The 9,817-nt window shown below is 51.9% G+C and overlaps 1 pseudogene; it reads left to right on the plus strand.

Annotated features, from left to right (window-relative positions):
- The first annotated feature begins 1,916 nt into the window (after positions 1-1,916).
- LOC138565156 (5.8S ribosomal RNA) lies at positions 1,917-2,064 on the plus strand (annotated as a pseudogene).
- Positions 2,065-9,817: the final 7,753 nt, after the last annotated feature.

A 9,817-nucleotide genomic window follows, 5' to 3' on the forward strand; every position in this document is an offset into this window, starting at 1 on the left:
CTGGGGGGGGCTCAATCCCTTGCCAAAGCCCGGCCACAGCGGGAACTACGCACTCAGGCAGCCATTGCCTGTGCGCCCCCTGGTGGCCTTCTGCGATCACTTTTTTGACAGTAATGACAGTTCGGTCTTACTAAAGAAATGCGTATACGCGGCTAGAAATGTTACCGGGGCAAAAACACACTTAGCACCTGAGATACCTAGAGAGAGTTGGGGGCAAAAATCATAGGCAATACTTTTGTCAAGGCACACAGAATCAGAGAACACTCATGGACAGAAATTCAAGAGTCAATAGGCCGGAGCCAGTGTGAAGTGGAACCGGGTTCCTGTTGTCGAGGATCACACAGTCGGACAGTTAACGATTCAACGTAGCTAGGAGCACTTAGATATTGTCAACAGAGGAAGCAAAAGTTATAAGAAGGAGGGAAGACAAGGGCAAGCCTTGGAGGCGAAGGAAAGGGATTCACCCTAATTCCTCAAGCAGAACACAGTACCTTATTCAATGAAGAAGCTGGTGCCACAGCAGTTGTTCCTGGTAGTTTCCTGCAGACCCAGGGTTCCTGGAGCTTCGATGCGAAGGAGGACGTCTGGAGGGGTCTGCAGCGCACAGGGCTGAAGCCGGCAGCAGCGACGGTGAATAAAAGGTGCGCTGCTTAAAAATGGGAGAGGCTCTTCAGATGGCTTTCCGGACCACTACAGCAGTGTACAGCGATTTCGACAACGAAGAGGATCCTCTGGCTGAAGAAGATGAGCTGGTTATCCCCACCAGGCTCAAGGGAAGACGACTCCGGACTGGATCTTCTCTGGTCGTCGAAGGGTAGATAGCTTAGGACTGCAGCAGGGCTTCTCCGTGACGGGATAGTTGCAGCAGCTGACTTCTTCTCCGCTTCTCTTCGGTTCCTTGTAGTTCCAGTGGCGACTCTGACTTCTAGCCCAAGAGTCCTGCCTTTTATGCGAAAATCTCCCATTCACACAGCCTGGCTGTCAATCACGCAGCAGGGGGGTTGTCCAGCCCGGACAACCACCTCAGCCAATCATGGCAAAGTGCGACTTGGGTTTCCTAGGATACCCTGTGCAGGGGGTGACTACGCCCCTCCCTCACATTCAACCCACCTAGACACCTAGGCGCCTAGAGGAGGGCTTCTTGGCAGAAGCCCGCCAAAAGACAGTGAACAAAGAAGGCAAACCTGGTTTGCCGCGCAAAGTAAAACACAAGAAGGACTTTAACAAAAAGAAATGGTGAATTAACCCGACCAGAGCCAAAAGAAAAAGTATTTGGTCAAGCGGGTTTAAGTTCGAGGCTAATATAATAGCCTAAAACAATACCACGTTTATATAGTTTAATCGCGGTAGAAAAGTTAGGGTAGATACCACTGCCACCAGCCAAGTCTAAATGTTAAAAGAGCAAAACAATGCTCTAGAAGGTACAGATAAAAATGGCTAAGGTTTAACCCTTTCCAGTATTCCATGTACGATGGGGTGTACTGGATCTGTGGTTAAATGACTAAGTAAAGTTAATGGCAACTTTACCCTTTTCTGGGGGACAGTAGTCAGCCCCAGAAATGGAGTCGGTGGGAAGTCTAAAAGACAACCCTGTGTCACTGCACTGAAGGTTCTGTGTAACACACAAAAGCAGGGGGCTACTGAAGTGGTGTACTCCAGAGTCCACAATCACAAATAAAGATGAAATACACATGGCAAAACACAGGTAAGAGTGAAAAAAAGAGGTACACTCTTACCAAGTGGAAAAAATAAACTCCAGAAATCCAGCAAAGCTGCTGGGGGACTCACTAGGTGAGGGAAATTAGCCATATAATGAGAATTCTCCCTAACATCTCGCCACAGGCGGTGCTGCCTCCCCGGCCTCTCCTGCACCGGCAGGGTCAGGCTAACGTCTGGAACAAAACAAAGTTGCCTGTGACTCTTAGCGGTGGATCAGTCGGATCGCACAGCGAAGAACGCAGCTAGCTGCGAGAATTAGTGTGAATTGCAGGACACATTGATCAACACTTTGAACGCACCATGCGGCCCGGGTTCCTCCCGGGGTCTACGCCTCTCTGAGGTTCGCTTGTACATCAATCTTCCCGGGGTTCCCTCGCACGGTTGCAGGATCCCTGGACCTGGCGCGCATGCTCATTGCAGGCGCGTACCGGCCCCCCCAGTTTCCCTGCCTCATGCGGGTTTTGGGTGGCCGGCGCGCCCCGGACATGGTGGCAGCGGTAGCAGGCCTTAAAAAAGCCTGGTGGACCTTCACCCTACCCCGGGGCACCTGGCCATGCTGTGTGCAGCTGTCTGTGCTGTCCTGCGGCTGCCGGCGCAGGATGGCCATGGAGCGTGGGCCCCGTGACCATGTTTGCTTCGGCCGCAGATCAGGACAGCGCATGCTCGGCTAGGGCAACTCCACATACGGGCCTGAGGCCAGCTGCCCCAAGCTTTGTGCTTCCCCCGACTATAGCCTCAGATCAGATGTGGCGACCCGCTGAATTTAAGCATATTACTAAGCAGAGGAAAAGAAACTAACCAGGATTCCCTCAGTAACATCCAGTGAAGAATGAAGAGCCCAGCGCTGAATCCCCGTTTAGCGGCAGGTGTGGGAAATGTGATATACAGAAGACAGACTCCCCGACTGTGATGCTGGAAATGCATTGGAGAGACAGGGCCTCCTTGTCTTTGTACTGTAGTCCTTTTTCGTGTATGCGCTGTGTTATTTTCTGCCCAGGAGTCCCCTAGTGTATGTTCTTGTGCACCTGTGTGTGGCCCACAGAGCAGGGTATGGGCTGGTGGCAGCTCCATGCTGAATTGGACAGGTGCTCTGAGTATCCTCCATTTTGGGATACCCAGGCCCTGCCATTGGAATCAGTTGATTCCTGATAGGAGACAAGATGGCCCCTGTAGCCTCTTGCTTTCTATTGCCTGTTACCTTCTTTTTCCCAAAGTCCTGGGAAGCCCTGACTCTGTCCCTTCCCCCTGATTGGCTGTTGGGTGGAAGTTCCATATATGGTATGTTTTGTGGGGCAGTCCAGGCCAGACTAGCTGGAGCGTTCCCAGTGACTGTATGTTGTGGGTACACCCTGTGGGTGGGACCTGGGTGAATGGAGTGGTGACCAATATGCACTTTATGGGTGTCTGGTTTCTGGTATGGAATACAATGAATGAGGCAGCCCTGCCCGAAAACTGGTATGAATGCAGTGTGGAGTGCTGAATGGATGGGTACTTGTCCCAATACACAATCCTTGTTGTGAGTGTCTGAGAGGGAGGAGAATGGCCTGAATGCGCTGTGAGCCTGATTGGCTGCCTGACTGCTGAATCCCATTCGGAGTGATTGGTTGCCTGAGTGTGACCCAGCAGAATGAATGAGAGACCAAACAGTATATCTGGAGACCTCTCACTGCTAGAAATCGTTCAGAAGCTGAAGTCGAAACTGATGCTTAACCTTGAAGCCCACTGGAAGAAGAACTGCTGCTGCTGTCCTTCGCTAATCTGAAAGTGTTAGGAATACGGATGGCCTTGCACGCGTTGTGTATCCGAAGAATTCCTCAAGGCAATAGGTCTCCTGTGTGAAGACAATTGTCGTACACACTAGGAGAGGTACTGTCCAGAAGATGGGAGCCAGTGGACGTGTTGGAAACAGGAAAACCCGGGAAGAACAACCTCTGTACCCGCAAACATGGCGCAGTATCTGTAGGACAAGAGGTACAGTTACCGGCCAAGGCCAAATTGAATACAATTTCCTCAAGGAATAACAGGAAGTGGAGAACAAACCTGTGCTTGAAACACAGATACAGGGACACAATCAAGAAATAACACGGAACCCCAAGTCGTCTCCTACAATATAAGGTTTGCAGAGTCAATTACCCAGAAAAAGGACTATAGGGAGAGCACATCAGTCAGAAACCTAATTGAAGGAAATGGGAAAGAACTTACCACTGTCCAGGTGATGTAAGCCAAGGCACTTCTAGTCTACCAGGGCACCAATATCGTGAAATGAGTCCATGAGAACACTAATCGTGGCCAGTCTCTAGTTCCCACAAAGCCACGGAGATCGACGGCACGAGGACGCCTAGTCCTAAGGTGGTCAGTTTGTAGTCCTCACAGGACCAATGGACACGACGACACAAGGACGCCTAGAAAAACTGATGATTCCTGTGGTAGACCAGAAGCGATGAGTGGAGTAAGTCTTTGGGTAGAGGTGGATGCGAACTCCCACGAAGTTACCAGGTACGTGTTTGCAGGCAGCAGTACTCCACATTGTAATGGGCAGTTTTTTCTGGTAATGCCCACGTTATCCAGAGGCACAGTATTGATGCTGGTAGTACATGGATGCAAAGGTGTGACAATGCATGTAAACGATCGTAGCGTCACAACAGGAGAGGACAAGACTATTGTAGTACAAGAAGAGGAGCTAGGGTTTGGCAATGTGCGGGCAGATCCAAAGACACAAAGGGCAGACAGACAGTAATCCAATAAACAGGCCAGAAGTCATAAACCAAGCAGGCAAGGACCTAAACAGAAGAGGATCGGGCAGAGCAAATCCAAAATCCATAACAGCAAAACCGAAGTCAGGATACCAAAGAACGCTAAACCAAGGCAGGAACACAGCACTCACAATTAGGAGCGCCGCGGCACAGTTCCGGGATATCTTAAGAGTCGGTGATCATTTGACGAAGCCCAACGCCATACGTGAGGGAAGCTTTGTTGCCGAGACCCAGTCACCCTAGTAACCTATAGCGTTCCACGAAATGAGTTCTGGCAGTCAAGAAGAAACGCCGGGCCAACGGCCGTGATCCGAAGGTGGAAGGTGATTTAACCCACACTGTACGTGTCATTCTGATATTTGTACTGTGCTTACTAGAAGTGTCAGCTGTCAACCTCTCAGTACAACATTTCCTGACAGAAAGCTGCTGTGCCTTCAAGGAACTGATCCAAGAGAGGACCTGGCTAGGAGACCTCTTCCCGAGCTACGAGGGACCATCGTGCACCAGCTGATCTTTGCCAAAACTCCCTCGACATCAGACCCTCGAAAGGTAGCCGGCCGGAGACGGGGACCGCCGCGGAATCACGAAGTGAAGCGCCTGGACATTGAAGTCCATCACCGTCGACGACCGCCGTCGCCGACCGGAGCCGCAGTGCTCCTTTGCCTAAGACATTTGATCCAAGGACTCCCTGTAATGCTCACCTGGTATCCACGGGGACGCCACTCAGCCAGTTTGCACCTCCTAAAACCTCAAACCCTTTCCTGGAATCTGTTTGACTGGAGACTGGGCCTGTAACACAGGATTGCCAGAGTTTAACGTTATGGTCTATGCTTGCTTGACCCCCTCTTCCCTGGGGACCAACCTTCCCCTTTGTCCACTCCTCACCTTGTTTTCTTGTGTAGCACGCTCTCCATCCTGCCCTTCGTTGCAGGGGTGCGTCGACTGATGCGGGTTCTATGCTGCCTAGTTGCTTCACTGGTGCGGGCTGGACGGACTGGGCTTGCTGTGACTTCAGACCGACCGGTAAGTAGAATGATTCTTATGAACTGTCCTTTTTGACTTTTGTCCCTTCTATAACGTGTCTCTCTTCCCTTAGGTGTTGGAGGGGGTTAGAGATGGCGTTGTGCTGCTGAGATGAGCTAAGCACTAACGGTGAGTGAGAGCGCAATGCGCAATGCTGCCCGCTCTTCCTTGTATTAACAAATGGTTGTCTCTGTGTCCCTTTCAGGTGCTGCAATATCCCAGCGTGGCTGCCAGCTGAGAGGATAAGGTGCGGTGAGTAAGCGCGATGTGCGGTGCCTCCTTATGCTTTCCGTGCTAACCTGGAATGTCTTTTCCCCTTGCAGGTCGATGGGATGCTCCAGAGCTGAAGTTACCCCGAGCGGCTTAAATTCAGGTAAGCATTTGACTCTTCTTACAGTTTTCAAGTAAGCTAAGATATGAAGAATGCTTACTAATGTCTTTTTCTTCTGTTCGTTTATCCTTCCCTAGGATGTGGCTTGCCCAGATGGAGATGACACCACCGTAGCTGCCCACAGGACTGGAGGAGCGATGGATGGAAGCTGGATGCTCTTCAAGGTAAGTATAATATTACTGCTGTTCTTGTTTTTGCAGGTGCGCGGGATGCGGAGGAAAGGCGAAGGCCTTCAGGAGACCGATCCGAGCGCGGTGAGCGTCATGCTGCAGGTGCAGAGAAAAGCAAAGTGTGTTTCTCGGCCCGGGTGTGGTTTAAATAGACTTCAGGTATCCCAGGTATCCCTGGGTTGAACCACACCCAAAAGGCTAGACCGCATACTTAGTTCAAGGAACTGGGTTATGTGGGGGCATCCATCTTGCCCACAATACATTACAAGTCCAATGCCAAGTGATTCTTGGAGTTGTGTGTGAGCCTGGCGCCACAGGCGTCAGGTCTGACTCCAAGTGGGTCTCTGGTAGGATGGAGAGGCCCTTAGGGGCCATATAGGTGATCGTGGCATGGCTCCAACCTGATGTCTCAGAGGGCTGGGGGCAGGAATCATGGCACTCTCTTGCTCATCCTCGTCGACCGCTTTCATCCTGCCGGAGAAAGTCAAGGCCGCCGGTGACCAGGGAGAATCTGCCCGCGGGTTTCCTGCCACCTGAAGACCGCAGAGACGCTGACGACTCGATGCCCTTGCTGGACCAAAGTTCTTCATTGACTCCTTGCGGCAATGAACACTCATCGTCGAGGTGCACTGCACGCCTTAGCTTGCAGGACGTTTTCAACCGATCGTCAATGAGCACCGCAAGAACCGAAGCTGCTGCCGCAACGACAGTGTTCCCCCTTTTTCCTCATAGGATCTTGACGATCTGTGGCTCCTGCCTTAAAGGGAGCCGCTCAAGAAGGATCCGTCGACGACCCGATGTCAAACTCTGCTATTCCAGGTACATTGGGGTGGTAGAACCATTTAGAAGGCAATAAGACTCATAGAAACAATATATGGACTGGGCTTGTACTATATCTTTATTTACACATTGCGCAGGTGGGGGGATCCTCATACAGAACTGTCCCTGGTGGTAGGGGCCCAGTATTCTGCCTATTGTTTTAACCAACCTGCTTTCCTCTTATGTCTATTGTTGGTGCACTTTATTAACTGATTTGTATGACATTTGAACTGAGTACAGTTGATGCATTTTAAAGGAATCAAAGTATAATTGTGGTACCACATAGAAATTGTAGATATTTGCCATTGTAGATTAGCCTGAGCACAAAGTGTCTTATTGTGATTGTTAATATAACATTTGCACCTTATTTATATAAAAACTGTGCTTTCACTAACAGTGTGTGGACAATGCTTTGTGGGTGCTTGGGGAAAAGACTGTACTTAAGAACCAGCCTGCATCACCGCCTGAGAGCTTAAGTCTTGATTGCTTGTCCAACGTTACCAAATAGAGAATCTTGGCTGGGGTACTCTGCGCTTCCACTCTGCCATATAGAGAGCAGGAGGGCAGACACCCCCCTCCAGTCTTTAGACCGCCATTGTGTGTTAGGCTGGTAGCGGCCTCTGGCACGCCGGGATCAGGTCTTCTTGGAGTCAGGTTGCTTGGGAATGCATCCCAAAGCATGTGGTAAACTCCATCGAAGGCTAAATACGGGCACAAGATGGATGGCTAACAAGTATCGTAAGGGAAAGTTGAAAAGAACTTTGAAGAGAGAGTTCAAGAGGGCGTGAAACCGTCGAGAGGTAAACTGGTGGGGTCTGTGCAGTCTGCCCACAGGGTTCAACCCAGCAGGCAGGTTGGTCGCCTGGAACGGTGGATGCCCTTGCGGGACTGCGGCCTGGGCAGACAAGGGCGCATTTCCTCTGGCGGTGCACCGTGACCAGCTGGGAAGGCCCCTGGGGGCAGGTGGCTCTCTGCTCTGGCATAGAGTGTTACAGCCCCCTGACAGCAGTTTTGCAGTGTCCACAGGGCCGAGGGAGATTAACTGCTGCTGTGCCCTTCTCCAGCAACCGTCCTGGCCCCTCTTGGGGGCGGCGACGGGAGACAGGGCTCCCGAAGCGACTGTGGTGGACTGCCCTCAGTGTGCCCCGACCACATCATGCCGCCGGGTGGGATGGCCCACAAGGGGCACCAGGGGTCTGAGGTGATGTCTGTTAACTACCCAACCTGCCTTGAAACACGGACCAAAGAGTCTAACACATGCGCGAGTCGGAGGGCCGAACGAAACCCTGTGGTGCAAAGAAGGTGAGGGCTGGCGTGTGCGAATTTCAGTGGGCTCCCGTCACGGTGGGCGCACCACCGACCCATTTCTCCCGCTCTGTCAGGGAGATGGAGCATGAGCGTGTGTGATAGGACTCGAAAGATGGTGAACTAGGCCTGGTGGACCCGAAAGATGGTGAATTAGGCCTGGTTTAGTTCCGTAGAGGTCCTGATGTGTACATCGGTCATCCAACCTGGGTATAGGGGCGAAAGACTAATTGAACCATCTAGTAGCTGGTTCCCTCAGGATAGCTGGCGCACGGAAACCCCAGTTTTATCTGGTAAAGCGAATGATTAGAGGTCTTGTGGCCAAAATGATCTCGACCTATTGTCAAACTTTAAATGGGTAAGAAGCCCGGCTCGCTGGCGTGGAGCCGGGCATTGAATGCAAGTGCCCAGTGGGCAACTTTTGGTAAATAGAACTGGCGCTGCGGGATGAACCGAAAGGCCGGGTTAAGGTGCCTGATGCCGACGCTGATCAGATCCCAGAAAAGATGTTGGTTGATATACACATCAGGATGGTGACCATGGAAATCAGAATCCGCTAAGGAGTAACAACTCACCTGCCGAATCAACTAGCCCTGAAAATGGATGGCGCTGGATCGTCAGGCCCATACCCGGCCGGTGCTGAGAGCTGTGACGACTAGGAGGGCTTCTGCAGTGTGCACGGAAGCCCAGGGTGAGGGCCCGGGTGGAGCCGCCACAGGTGCAGATCTTGGTGGTAGTAGCTAATATTCAAATGAGAACTTTGAAGGCCGAAGTGGAGAAGGGTTCCATGTGAACAGCAGTTGAACATGGGCCAGTCGGTCCTAAGAGATGGGCGAGCACCGTTCGGAAGGGACAGGCGATGGCCTCCGTTGCCCTCAGCGATTGAAAGGGAGTCTGGTTCAGATCCCTGATCCAAGAGTGGCAGAGACAGGCACCCTTGCGGTGTCCAGTACAGTAACACAAATGATCCCGGAGAAGCCGGCGGGAGCCCCGGGGAGGGTTCTCTTTTCTTTGTGAATGGCAGAGCACCCTGGAATGGGTTCGCCCTGAGAGAGGGGCCCCAGCCTTGGAAAGCGTCGCGGATCTGGCGGCGTTTGGTGAGCTATTGCTGGTCCTTGAAAATCCAGGGGAGATGGTGTAAATCTTGCGCCGGGTCATAACCATATCCGCTGCAGGTCTCCAAGGTGAACAGCCTCTGGAATGTTGGAACAATGTAGGTAAGGGAAGTTGTCAAGTCAGATCCGTAACTTCAGGGTAAGTATTGTCTCTAAGGGCTGGGTCGGTCGGCCTGGGGTTCGACGCGGGACTGGGCGCACGCAGCGGCTGGACGAGGTTTCTCACCTCCCCTGCCCCCAGAGGCAGTGCAGATTCTGAATGCGAGCCGGGCCCTTCTTGTGGATCACCCCAGCTGGGGTGGTCGCCTGTCTCCGTTCCCTTCTCGGGGTTCAGGGTTGACGTTCTGCCTCGGCCGATGCCTAGCAGCTGATTTAGAACTGGTGCGGACCAGGGGAATACAACTGTTTAATTAAAACAAAGCATTGCGCAGGCCCACGGTGGGTGTTGACGCAATGTGATTTCTGCTCAGTGCTCTGAATGTCAAAGTGAAAAAATACAATGTTTGTTTGTTTGTTTGTTTA

Source organism: Ambystoma mexicanum, chromosome 1q (assembly GCF_040938575.1).
Source record: "Ambystoma mexicanum isolate Mex_15411 chromosome 1q, UKY_AmexF1_1, whole genome shotgun sequence".
Classification (NCBI taxonomy): Eukaryota; Metazoa; Chordata; class Amphibia; order Caudata; family Ambystomatidae; genus Ambystoma; species Ambystoma mexicanum.